At 30.5% G+C, this 14,440-nt stretch overlaps 1 long non-coding RNA gene across 3 annotated transcripts; it reads left to right on the top strand.

Moving 5' to 3' along the window:
• The first annotated feature begins 7,824 nt into the window (after positions 1-7,824).
• LOC135266488 (uncharacterized) lies at positions 7,825-14,195 on the top strand. Of its 3 annotated transcripts, none has more exons than XR_010334564.1 (5): positions 7,825-9,073; positions 9,130-9,865; positions 9,921-10,079; positions 10,136-10,615; positions 10,668-14,195. It is a non-coding gene; the product is annotated as an uncharacterized LOC135266488 (long non-coding RNA). The 3 variants fall into 3 exon arrangements; XR_010334565.1 differs by having other exon boundaries at positions 8,213-9,865; positions 10,668-10,883; positions 14,020-14,195; XR_010334563.1 differs by having other exon boundaries at positions 8,214-9,865.
• Positions 14,196-14,440: the final 245 nt, after the last annotated feature.

Below are 14,440 nucleotides of genomic sequence, written 5' to 3'. Positions count from 1 at the left end.
TAATCAAATACAACTGGATATTTATAAAATTTTTGATTCATAAATTTACAAGAAAAAAACGTTAGACAGGAAATAAGATAACAAAAATAATCAGAATGAATATTATTTTTTATTATACATAAAACAAACTACATACTTAAACTAAAAAAGTCATACACCTAAATAAATTTTTAATTGCAGTTTTTAAGCCAAACCTAACGCTATGAACATCATAAAAAACGCTATGAACATCATAAAACGATCCAACATGTATGAGGTTTAATGTACCCATACCCAAATGTCAATTATACCCCGCTCCTCATCGGTGTCTATCGCGGCGGTCAAGCGCCCCACGGTAAAAATATCAAAATAACCTCCAAGGGATGGGGGCGGTTCCAGTCGCAGATAGATGTTAATAAGGGAAACCCACTCGAAGGTGCCCGCGGGAATTTGGGTGAGGAGGTGGTCCACCTCCTCTTCGGTTAACCCAGCGTGGTTAACAACCAAATCTGGGTTATAGTCCCCATAGTAACCTGCGGGATGTTCTGTAACAAAAGAAAGAGAAATTTAATAAATAGATTACATTAATTTATTAAGACTGATGATGAAGTGTTGTAATTAAATTTCAAACAATTGATTCGGAAAAAATTTAAAATAAAATAATGTAAAAATTATTTCTACTTACTAGACATGATGGTTGTGTTGACTGTTGATATTTCAATAAAAATTATTTCACACACTAAAAGTTGATCCCTTTATACTTTTTGTAATCTTAACTAGAGTGGAGAGGGCAGGTTAATGAAGTAGGAGAAGGAAACGAGATTAAAACTTTAAACGTTTATTTCGGTAAATTCTGAATTACATAATTATAAATAAACCGTACATTATTAAGACTACAGATACATATTTTAGTTTTTAAGTAATGATGCATACATAACGGAAGTTGTGGTTGCAATTTTGGACAAGAGTTTGCTTCCTCCAAATTGATGATCCTAGGGTAAAAGTCCTTTGAATCGAAAAATTGTCTTAAAAAATCCTCTTTAACGCTTCCTTTTACGTAAATAATATCGATAACATCATCGATAATATTTTCTTCTAGTATGTTATAAATATTTTCATAGTCGATATTTCCACTGTTGTAACGTAATAGATGATGATTTAATTCTAAATATTTCACTTGTTTTTTTACATCTGCACTTAGTTGACGAAACGGCACCGGTGATTTAAACAAATAGTGACCAGTTCGATGTCCATCAAATATTGTTAATTCTTTAACGATGAATTCAGGTATATAAAATCCTTGAACATCAATCACTACTACCTTCATGTTGAACACTTAAATCTAGACTGAAAAATTTGTTCACGATGAGCAGAATTTAAGATCTCCTTTAAAATATTTTTCATTTGATTAATTCTAAACTTAAACCTTTCTCTGTCTGCAGCGCATTGTATCCAATAGTTTCCTTTTCTAGCATCTTGATAAGCATATGACCAAACTATTAGATTATGTACTTCCGGAGCACTATCACTTATAGTAACACTTTTTTTCATCCTTATATCAGTTGTCTAATTATTCCTGTTAACGGATAGTACTGCATTATTCTATCATGAATGATAATACAATAAGCTCTTGTATCGGCTGGGAAATTATTATCGCTTTCAAATTCTAAGCTGATATCAATGGTGGAACTTCGAATTGCTTCGTTTTGCTTGGAACAGTCTAATACAAATATCGGTCTTTTTGTATAATCTGTATAGCTTAATATAGGTTCAGCACGATCTTTTCCATTAAATTCCTTATAAAAATCAACGTAAGCTTGATATGCTTCTAAATATTTATTTTTAGCAAATTGTAGTTTCCATGTTTCATATGGATAAACATTTGAATTCAACCATAAACGTACGCTTCTTACATCACAATGATCAAATAGAGTAACATCAGACTTTGGATTATTTTTTCGGTTTGTTTGAAAGCAAACGATAATAAATCTTGGTCTTTCTAATTGAGTAGATGTTTTAACTCTCCAGATGTCGTTATTAGTTTGTCGAACTGATGGAAGTTCATGAATTTCCCATTTTCTGAACGGTAACGATATAACACGATCTTTGTTGATCCCTTCTAATATAGTTAATTTAATTTCATCATTTGGGTAAACATGTTTTGCTTTTAATTCAATATTGTTAATCTTAAGTGTCGCTTTTCTCGTTCCGGTAGAAATGAAACAATTAGCATCGTTACGACTTCGTATTAATCGAAGTTTTTGATGACCGCTAACTATCCGATGATAATCAAATGGTAAATTTAACAGATAAGATAAAGGGATTCTAAATGAAAACGTATTATCAGTTTCATTAAATGTCTTCAGTTGTTGACTTTCTTGATCATTCCATCCAGCGAGAGTTAATGCTCTTACTTCATCTTTGCCATAACATAGAAAAGTTTTGATTGTAGATACTGTTCCGACTTCACGTACACTATCTAACTCAACATTATTCAATTCATAGCTTACATTCTCAAATAAATATGCTGCTGCATTATTAGTCAAGGTTACATTTCCACCGCCAGTTTCCGGTACCGGATCTGGTATGAACTCACCGTCCACTTGTATAAATGATTCAAAGAGAGAAATCCAAATATCTCTCTGATTAATTATAATTTCGATTTCATCATTGTTATCGAAAGATCTTACTTGCGGACTATATGTATGTTCTTCCTCTTTACTTATGCTGTCGTCTATTTCCGGTGAACTGTAAACCTGAAGTTTGCTGGCGGACATTATATCCTAACGATTTAAGAATCTGCACGCTCTGATGTGATAATGTCGACTGATGACAAGATACTGACTGATAATTTGATGGATTGTATGATTTTTTATATTGATTTTGAAACACTAAACCCATGTTTATGCTTCTTTTTTCAGAGCAAGACGAATATTGATTGTTTGACCGTTAAAATCTATAGGACAATGGTCTTGATCAACAATATCAATAGTTAGGTTAGGTATATTGGATCTATTAATGATAGGTAAATAAATAGGATTTAATGGTTCCACAAAAATCTGTTCGGCTGGACTAACACTTAAAGCAGTTTCATAAAGAGTATGAGATTCTTTGTTTTTGTAGAAAGAACCTCTTACAATATTACACTCGATACGTATTGTATTAACCTTAATTATGTTAACAGGTAAATCACTTTCATGTAATTGTCTTGCTTTAAGTTTCCTTTTAGAAAAACCTAACAATTTACCAATACTATCTTCGTGAGCGAAATTAATGTCGTAAATACTAAATATCTCACACTTTAATGTGTTTTCGTTAGCCTTCAATGAAAATGTATTCTGTTTTTGAGCATCAGTTGCAGATCGTCCACTAAGAATAATTTGTATATATTTTTCTATAGCAGCTATTTCATAAGCACCTTTCGGAAATGTTATCACTTTTTCTTCAGTAGTGTTCGGAGCAAAATAATAAAATTTATTTGTACCCTCTTCTATATTTGGTATATTATTGTTAGTATAAAAACCGATTAAAGCTATAGAATAATTCGAATTTTCTTCAAGGTCAATGGGTGGCTCATAGTGTTCAGACAGCGTACTTTCAACACCTGTTAGGGAGAATGTCTTATACATGACTGAATAAAATACATGATTATCTCATCTTTTATTATGTAAAAACATCAAACATAAATGTCCGCAATTATATGATAAAAATTGATAACGATCATGATTAAAGTAAATATTACAATTTCCTAAGTATCGTACTAATTCTAGAGGTGGCTTTAGATTTCCATAACTATCAAAATAATCAACCTGTTTATTTGTTTTTCTATAACAAACCCAATGAGTTCCGGATCCTTTTTTAGAGTCCAAATTAATGATAGCACATTCTGTCTTATCAGGTTTCATATGAATTAATTCATCTCTCATAAAAACGCCTTTAAATTTGGGTAGTTTTAATAATTTAGCATATCTTCTTAAATCATTATCAGTTAGTGCCCTATTAGGCAGTTTTATTGGTAGTTTTTTGGAAATTTACGTAAATACAATCCATAACCTCGTGGTTGCTTTCGAAGATATAAACCACTTCCCGCCTTCCCGATAGCGATATCTTCCAGTACTTTATTATGACGTTTATTCTCATCTAATTTCTGTTTCGCTGCTTTAGCATCATTTACAGCTTTAGTTATAGCAGCAGCACCTCCGCCCATAGCCCCTAAGGCACTAAGTCCTCCAAAAATTAATGGTAACAATGGTAAAAATCCTCCTGTTTTTATAGGTATAATACGAGGAATTTTTATACGCTTACGACCTCCAGATTTTCTAACTGCTATACGAGCAGCTGATAATGCAGATTTTATATTATCATATCCCTTATTTTCTAAATTTGATAAAAGAGCTTTATGAAAAGGTTGTTGTTTTTTCTGTGTCCTCTTTCTAGATTTCTTTGTCTTCCTTTTCGATTTTTTCCTTTGGATTCCCATACCTAATTTCCTTTTGACTTTCATTGCGTTAGTTACAAACCAGGCACTTGCTTTTTCACCAAATGAAGCGTCTTTAGACTTAACACGTGACCATGCACTATCTTCTAAAATTCGATCCGCTTGATGTCTATCTTTTAAATCGTTGGAATTAGCGTAAGCTATATCGTGCGTTTTACAAAAGCTGTCAAGCTTGTTTATTCCAGGATCACCTCGTTCTAACCGTTTCTTAAGTTTTGTACCAGGTCCGCAATATTGATATCCTGGTAAATGTAATTCAAAAGGTAATTTATTGATTGCAGTATTTAATAGTCCTTCCCCTTTGAAAGACAACATTTAACTGAACTTTTTTCCCTATATAAACCTTCTTATAAATGTTTTTAATTTAGTATGAAAATGAAAGTGTTAAAGCAAAAATTACAATTACCTATCATAAATCATGATTATATTAATGTTGATAATAAACATAAAATGTCTCATCGACATGGTACACTTTTACCCGAATCAATACGTTGTATAATTTGTGGACCTTCTGGTGGAGGAAAAACTAACATATTATTGTCTTTATTGTTTGATCCCAACGGATTGAAATTTGAAAACATATATATTTATTGTAAATCATTATATCAACCGAAGTATAAACTGCTTAGTGATGTGCTACAAAAAATTAAAGGAATGGAATATAACCAGTATGAACATAATGAAGACGTGCTAGATCCAAAAGATGCAAAAAATAACTCTATTTTTATATTTGATGATGTCATAATGTGTAATCAAGCTAAGATAAGGGATTACTTTTGCATGGGCCGGCATAAAAATATTGATAGTTTCTATCTCTGTCAAACATATACAAAAATACCGAAACATTTAATTCGAGATAATGCAAATTTATTGGTAATATTAAAACAAGATCTGTTAAATTTAAAACATGTATATGAAGATCATGTTGGTGCTGATATGAAATTCGAACAATTCTGTGAAATATGTCAGGAATGTTGGAAAAACCAATATGGTTTTTTGGTTATATGTAAAGATAATGAATTAAATAAGGGTCGATATAGAAAAGGGTTTGATCATTTTATTCAAGTGTAGAGTGATATCTATTTGAGAACGTTTCCAGACCGGTTAATATCAGTTTCACAGCGGTTAGTATCGGTGCGATATCGGTTAATACCGGTTCCAAAGCGGTTAGTATCGGTTAGATACCGGTTAGAGACCGGTTAATATCGGTCTCAGACCGGTTAGTATCGGTGTGATATTGGTTAATACCGGTTCCAGAGCGGTTATTATCGGATAGAGACCGGTTAATATCGGTTTCAGACCGGTTAATGTCTGTTAAAAAGCAGTTCCTGATCGGTTTGAGATCGGTTAATATCAGTTTGAGACCCGTTATAATAGCAGTCGAATAAGAAGTTATATAAACAATAATTCTGATTTGTTCGGTTAGTTTATAACATTAAGCGGTAATGATGGGTACCAAACCAGATCAAAACCTTAAAAGACATATATTAAAAGCAGCTGATTCAATTCGAAAGAAGTATAAAGCCATAAAGTTAAACAGCAGTGAAGCGGATGAGTCAATTAAAAAGCTTTTTCAGCCTGTTATAAATCCTTTAGAAGAAATTTCAATAAAATTGGAGAAGCAATCTCCACCACCACAGCAACAACAACAAAAACAACACAAAAGACCAAAACATCATATTCAAAAGCAAAGGAAACAATTTCTTAAACTACCAAAAAAAGAAAAGATTAAACAAGAACTTGAACTACCAGTTGAAGAAACATATGAACCTAGTACATCACTGCGACAACCAGAAGAAATATATGAGTCATTACCAGAAATAAAAGAAGAAGATGAAGAAACCAAATCTGACACTATGGATGATTTAATTAATAGCAGACATATTTTAGATGAATTTTTAGAACAATATCCTCCAGTTGCGAGAAATGCAATAGAAGCAGTTTTAGAGAAAACCAGTGATCAGACATTTGGTCCTAGATATAATTCAAAAGAGAATAAACTATTTATGGGTAAACATGAATTAATAATCAGTCAAAATGGTGATTTAATTTTAGATAATGAATCATTTCCTGGTACTCCTGGTTTATACAGACTAATATTTTTTAAAAACCCTGAAGATAAATACACTCAAATTACAAAAGAGGATCGGTCAGCATACAAAAAAATACTTGAAATTTCTAATACACATAGAAAAAATAATGATCCCACAAAACAACTAAAAGGTCATAGAGGTGTAAAATATACTCAAATTGTGCAACCAATGTTTACTTCATTTCCTAAATCTCCGTTTATTGGTGAAGGATTATTCACTAATAAACGTGTAGAATATGTTTACTGGGATGACATAAATGAATTAGTGTCACGTCTAGCATTATTACATGCAGCGACAAAAGCGGGTAACAATTCCCATCTGAATGAAATTTTATCAATAGAAGAAGAATTAAAGGAATGTGGTGTAATATATTAGGCTTAAGTTTTTTTCTGGTTAATCCTCAGTGTTGAAATGCCCATTGATCTATTCGGACGTAAAGTGTTATCAGCATCAAGTGCATTTTTTAAATCTACACCATCACCTTTTGTTTTCACTGCTGATGGTGACCTTGATTTAAAACATCATAGAATCTGTAACATTAATGATCCAACAGAAGACAAAGATTGTGCGAATAAGGTATATATTGATTTAGTAAGTAAACAAATATACCAAAAGATGGAAGGAGTAATAGCTGCTTTAACGGATTTAAATAATAATGTTCATAAAGCAGATGCTATATGGATGGATAAATTTAATCAGTTAAACTTAACCATGAATGTTAAGTACAAAATACTTGATGAAAAAATTGATAATATAATTGCTACAATTCCTCACACGATTGAATCAGAATTGCATAACAAACATTTAAGTATAAATTATGAAATCGATAACAAGTGGAAAAAATTTATGAATAATTCAAATGAGATAACCAGACGAATAAAAAAACTTGAAGAACGCTTTGAAGGAATCGATAGTATTAAGATAAAACCAGAAACCATTTCCAAACGTTCTAAAGCAGGTGATACAGATCAACTTGAAAATGTACCTATATCAAAGAAAAGGAAAGTAACAGATTCATATGAAAATAGTGAAAGATAGAACCCATGCCTCATAATAAAAACAAGTGTCCTCCAGGTCAAATGTCAGATCGTCATGGAAATTGTAGAGAAGTGTACCGTAAATAAGCAATGGTTCGACTAAAGCAAGTTAGTGATGTAAAGCAAAAATTGGTAAACGAGATATTTAAACCTGCACGCAGGAATTTTAAACGAAGACGTACTATAATTAAAGGATTGGATGATTTATGGCAAGTAGATTTAGCAGAAATGCAAAATTTATCTTATCATAATAATGGATTTAAATATATTTTAGTCGTAATCGACTGTTTTTCTAAATTTTTATGGACCAGACCACTGAAATCGAAATCAGCTAATGAGGTTAGCAGAGCTATGGAATCAATACTGAAGAATGAAAAAGAACGAATACCAAAGAATTTACAGTCAGATCAAGGAAAGGAATTTTATAATACCACTTTTCAGGATTTGATGAGACGTTATAATATTAATCACTATAGTACGTACAGCGTTAAAAAAGCAGCAATTGCTGAACGAGTTATACGTACTTTAAAATCCAAAATTTATCGATATTTTACGTTATTTGCGACACATAAATGGATAAATAAATTGCAAGAGATAACCAAAAATTATAATACTACAATACATCGAACAACAGGAAGGAAACCCACAGAGATAAACGCTTCGAATCAAGGAGACATAACAGCATATGATCATCTAAAGATTGTTGATAAAAACAGAAAAAAATTTAAAGTCGGAGATTTCGTAAGAATTAGCAAAGAAAAGATGTTATTTGAAAAAGGATATACACCCAATTGGTCAACGGAAATTTTTAAAATCAGTAAGATTAATCTAACCAATCCTGTAACATTTCTGCTAGAAGATAAAGAAGGTCAACCAATCAAAGGAGCTTTTTATATTTGGGAATTATCAAAAACTCAATATCCTGACGTCTATTTAGTTGAGAAAGTGATTCGACGTAAAGGAACTAAATTATTTGTGAAATGGTTAGGTTTACCAGATAATCAGAATAGTTGGATTGAAATGAAAGATATTACCTAATAAATAAGAAATATATATACGATATAATTATTTAACGTCTAATTTAGTTCCATTTAAGATGGCAACGAGTGTAGAACCTGTTATAAAAAAAGTGCTGCATTTTGAAAAAACCATAAGCGATATTCGATTACTAATGAAACTGGAACTACTGAAATTAGGACCGTGCCAGTTGATGGATATATTTCATAAATTACCGGAAACATATCAACAAGATCATGATATAAAGCTGAATCTACCATGTTTACAACATTATTATAACAGTTTTGACGAAGATCAGTTTGATGGTCCTCCTTCATCAATAAATAATTGTGTTTCGTGTATTTTAGATGATACAGGAAGCCAACAACAACAACAACAACAACAACAACAACAACAACAACCCACTGCGTTTCAAGTGTAATGCCTCTTTTGAACTCATCACTCATCTTGTTTGTTACTCTTATACAAAATGTGTTGTACGTGCAAAAACCGTTAGATGTTGTAGATATGTACATCGTCTTCACTAGTGAAAGTCCTAACAACACAAGATGGTCTCCTCTCTGGAAAAGTTTATTTTTCAACGATGTTGATTACCAATGGAAGAAGATGAATCTGGGTTATTTGAGCAATACTGCAATAGAAATATTTAAATATGAAAATGTTTCTATAGCAAACTCTGTAACATATTTTAAATTAAGACTAGTTTTTACCAATAGTAATTATATTGATACTGACTGGAAGAGACTTATACTTAATGATCATGATGTAGTTTCAATAAAAAATTGTTTTAATCATGTTCCTACCTTTTTAGCAATGTTTGGAATTGTTTGTACATGTTGGATCGTTTTTATGATGTTCATAGCGTTAGGTTTGGCTTAAAAACTGCAATTAAAAATTTATTTAGGTGTATGACTTTGTTAGTTTAAGTATGTAGTTTGTTTTATGTCTAATAAAAAATAATATTCATTCTGATTATTTTTGTTATCATATTTCCTGTCTAACGTTTTTTTCCTTAAAAACGTTAAATTTTTATCAGTTATATTTTGAATTTTTTGAATTTTTACGTAAGGAACCACAATATCCGGTTGCAAAGTTTATGGAATATAAAATCATATCGCATCAATGATTAATTCATTTCTACTTCGACTGTCCGTGTATGAAAGTAATCATGTTCAAGTGCTCTCAATGCGATAACAAGTTTACTCGCAAAGATGCTTTAACACGTCATGTAAAAAAACATAGTAAGTAAATACATTTTACGTTATAGAAATTGTTTTAATTAAGAGCATTTTTAAGGTGATAAATTATCTAAACTCACTTGCACCGGATGTAAAACGTCATTTACGAGATTTGATAACTATAGGCGTCATATTACAAATTCATCATTGTGTTCAATGGATTCGGATGATATGACTCCTAAAAAAGCCCGCCTGACAACTAGAACACCTTTACAAGGTATTTTTGTAAATATTCTTTATATTATTATTATTATAACTTGTTTTTGTTTTTAGAAGTTACTACTAACGCTCCATCATGTTCATTTCATCAATTTTGTGAAATATGCAATAGTCACTACAGAGGATCCAGATTAAACCATTTACGTTCTTTAAAACATAAAAGTGTCATCTCCGCCAAAATTAATGATGATGATGATTTCGTTGAAGAATATCAAGTTGCCTTCAAATCAAGAATTACCTCATACCGATTGAAAAATTCACAACTAGATGACTTGGAAGTGTGCAATTTTTTTGAAAGAAATCAAGATAAACTTATCACTTTAATAACTAGAAAACTGAGAGAATTTAACCAACTTAAAATTAATTTCGAACTTTTTGCTAAATATATTTTACCTTCTAAAGACATTATCGAAATCAAATCATTCAACACTAAAAATATCATCATTTCAATATCGACAAATATTAAGGTAGAACTGGAAGAAATATGTGGCGTCATAAAAAACAAAATGAGTGAATTCTTGGAAAAAGATAGTGGTAAGTAATATCAATTTTATTTATAAACATATTATTGTATTAAATTTTTTAGGTTGGATTTTAATGGAAATTTTGTTTTTGGAACTTAATATCAACAAATTCAATCCACTACGTGCATCAACATATATACCATTACCGAAGGACATAGCGAAGCGGAGAGCGGTTATCAATATTCATAATGATGATAATGAATGTTTCAAATGGTCTGTTTTGGCACACCTTCATTCAACTGAAGTAAATGTTAATCGACATCGAGTTGATGCTTATCGTGAGTTTGAAGAGGAATTAGATTTTACAGATATTTCATTTCCGGTTAAATTAACTGATATTTTTAAATTTGAAGCACTTAATAATATTAGTGTAAATGTCTATGGAACAGAGCAGCGTTTTGATCATGAAAAAGGTAAATGGGTATCAGATATTATAGGTCCCTTTTATTTAACTTCTAAGAAACGAGACATTCATGTAAATTTATTACTTATCGTAGACGATGAAAGAATGATCAAACATTACTGTCTGATAAGCAACATTTCTCGATTAATAAGTTCACAACTTTCCAAACATAATCATGCTAAATTTATATGTAACGGTTGTCTATTATTTTTTTCGAGTGAACAAAAATTAGTTAAACATCGTAAGTATGCTTGTAATGAAGTTGTCACTACATTACCAACTTCTGATCTGATTATAAATAAATTTGGTAAAGAAGTGCCTGGTAATGAATTAACATTTCAAAATTTTGATAAATCTCTTAAAGTTCCTTTTGTATTTTATTTCGATTTTGAATCTATTTTAAAACCTTTACGCAATGATAATTCAGCCGATAATATCCGTACAATTGTTACACATTTACATGAACCATATAGTTTCGGATATTACATAAAATGTGCATATAATGATAATTTATCAATTTATCGGACTTATCGAGGAAAAGATGCTCCTAAAATTTTTGTGAAATGGTTGCAAGATGATGTAAATAGACTTTATCACGATCACCTCAAACATATCGTACCACTTGAAATGACTCCGTTAGATGAATTGGTTTTTCAAATATCTACCCATTGTCATTTATGTAAAGAACCTTTCAAAACAGATTACGGAAGTCTAAATTGTGATAGAGTTCGTAATCATTGTCACTTAACAGGTGAATTTTTAGGACCTGCACATTCTATTTGTAATTTAAATTATAAGATTCCAAAATATATCCCTGTTTTTTGTCATAATTTAACTAATTATGATAGTCATTTATTTATTAAAGCTTTAGCAACAGAAAAGACCATCATTAATTGCATTGCTCAAACTAAAGAAAAGTATATTACATTTTCAAAAAAAATTTTAGTTGATAAGGTCATGAACACGACTACAAATACAGTTGACAATATTTTTATAACGCTTAGATTCGTAGATTCGTTCCGTTTCCTTTCTTTTTCATTAGATAAATTATCTCAGACTTTAACTTCTAATGAATGTCTAACCATTCGGAAACACTTTCCGGACGATAACCAATTTAATTTGATAAGACAAAAAGGTGTTTTTCCATATTCATATTTGGATTGTTTTAATAAGTTAGATGATACCAGTTTACCATTGATTCAACAATTTTATGATAATCTTAATAAAACTGATATCAGTGAACATGATTATGAGCGAGCACAGGAAGTCTGGAATCTATTTGATTGCAAAACGTTAGGTGATTATTCCGACATTTATTTAAAGTCTGATGTTTTGTTACTAACAGACATTTTTGAAAATTTCAGAAAGGTTTGTCTCAAAATTTATGAACTAGATCCAGCTCATTACTTAACAGCACCTTCATTAGGCTGGGATGCTATGTTAAAAATGACTGGAATTAAATTCGAATTGTTAACTGATATAGACATGGTACATTTCTTTCGAAAATCTATTAGAGGAGGACTTTGTCAATGTTCAAAACGTAAAGCAGTAGCAAATAATAAGTTTTTATCAAATCATGATCCTTCTAAACCAACTTCTTTTATAATGTACCTTGATGCAACCAACTTGTATGGAGCAGCAATGTCTGAATATTTACCTTATAGCGGTTTTCGATGGGAAGATCCTAATGAATTCAATGATAACCTAATTCTCAATTTGACAGATAACGCTGATGTAGGTTATATATTCGAAGTTGATTTAGAATATCCTTCTGAATTACATAATCTTCACAACGATTTACCATTTTGTCCTGAAAAATTTATTCCTCCCTCTAGTAAAACTGAGAAACTTTGCGCAACCTTGAACAATAAAGTACACTATGTTTTACATTATCGAAATTTAAGACAAGCTATACAAGGTGGTTTAAAATTAATTAATATTCACCGTGTTTTAAGTTTTAATCAATCACCATGGTTGAAAACATATATTGATTTAAATACAGAAATGCGTAACAAATCAAAAAACGCGTTAGAAAAAGATGTATTTAAATTAATGAATAATTCAGTTTTTGGTAAAACCATGGAATCAATTGATAAAAGAGTAAACGTGAAATTGGTAACATCATGGAATAATATAGGTAGAAAACCAGGTGCTGAAAGTTTAATTGCACGACCAAATTTTAAAAATTCATCTATCTTTACACCAAATTTTGTAGCTATTCAATTAGAGAACGAAAAAGTTTTCTACAATAAACTTCTGTATGTAGGTTTTACTATTCTAGATATCAGTAAAACTATTATGTATGATTTTTATTATAATTTCATAAAACTTAAATACGGTAACAATGCAACGCTTTTGTATACCGATACTGATAGTTTAGTAATTGAAATTTTTTGTGAAAATATTTATGATGATATTAAATCTAATATAGAGCGTTTTGATACTTCAAATTATAAAGCAGAAAATATTCATGGAATACCTGTATCGTCTTCTGTCATCGGGAAGATGAAAGATGAATATAAAGGACGTGTAATATCAGAATTTTTAGGAACAGGTGCTAAAGCATATTGTGTGGATGTTGAAGGTGAATTATCTAAAAAAGCTAAGGGTATTAAACACAATGTAATTACAAGTGAATTACATAAAATTGACTACCAAAACGCAGTTACTGTTCCAAACACTGAAATTATTAAAGAAATGAATATCTTTCGTTCGAAGCTTCATAACATTTACACAGAATTAAAGAAAAAAATTGCTTTATCTTTCAAAGATGATAAACGTTACATCTTAAACAATTCTGAAGGTAGAACATTATCTTGGGGTCATAAAAATATTCTTCCTCAAACTCAGGAATAATATTTAATTTGTATTGTAGTTATTGTATTATAATGTTTATGTATTATAATATGTATGTATGTATGTACTTATATTTAGATGTAATAAACAATTAAAGTAATTTATTGTTTTTATTATTATCCATTAACCAAATAGCTTATGTGAATTTGTTTCAGGTTTCCAAAATAGACAGCACTATCCACTCTACCTACCTGAGGTTCGACTCCCCATGGAAGGAACAACAACAACAACAACTTTTTTTGCATTATATTTTAAACAAATAACAAAATAAACTTGGTGCGCAACAGACAAGTTAGGCAAACAACATTACAAAAATAAAAAACTACATATACTAGGTTTTTTTTCCTTATCGATAAAATAATGACTTTCCTTTATTAGTTATTAGTGACAAGCGCGATGATTTTCTGATATTTTGCTTAACTCAATACAGCATGTATTGTATATATACTTCATGTATTCACAATTGCACATTTCAAAAATCATATATTCAAAATTTCACAACCCCAAAAACCAAAAATTTCACAACCCCAAAAAGCTACTACTACTACTACTACTACTTGTTTTCTTGGTTGCATA

Source organism: Tribolium castaneum, chromosome 6 (assembly GCF_031307605.1).
Source record: "Tribolium castaneum strain GA2 chromosome 6, icTriCast1.1, whole genome shotgun sequence".
Classification (NCBI taxonomy): Eukaryota; Metazoa; Arthropoda; class Insecta; order Coleoptera; family Tenebrionidae; genus Tribolium; species Tribolium castaneum.
Note: the sequence above shows the minus strand (reverse complement) of the source record. Positions and strands in the feature narration are given on the sequence as shown.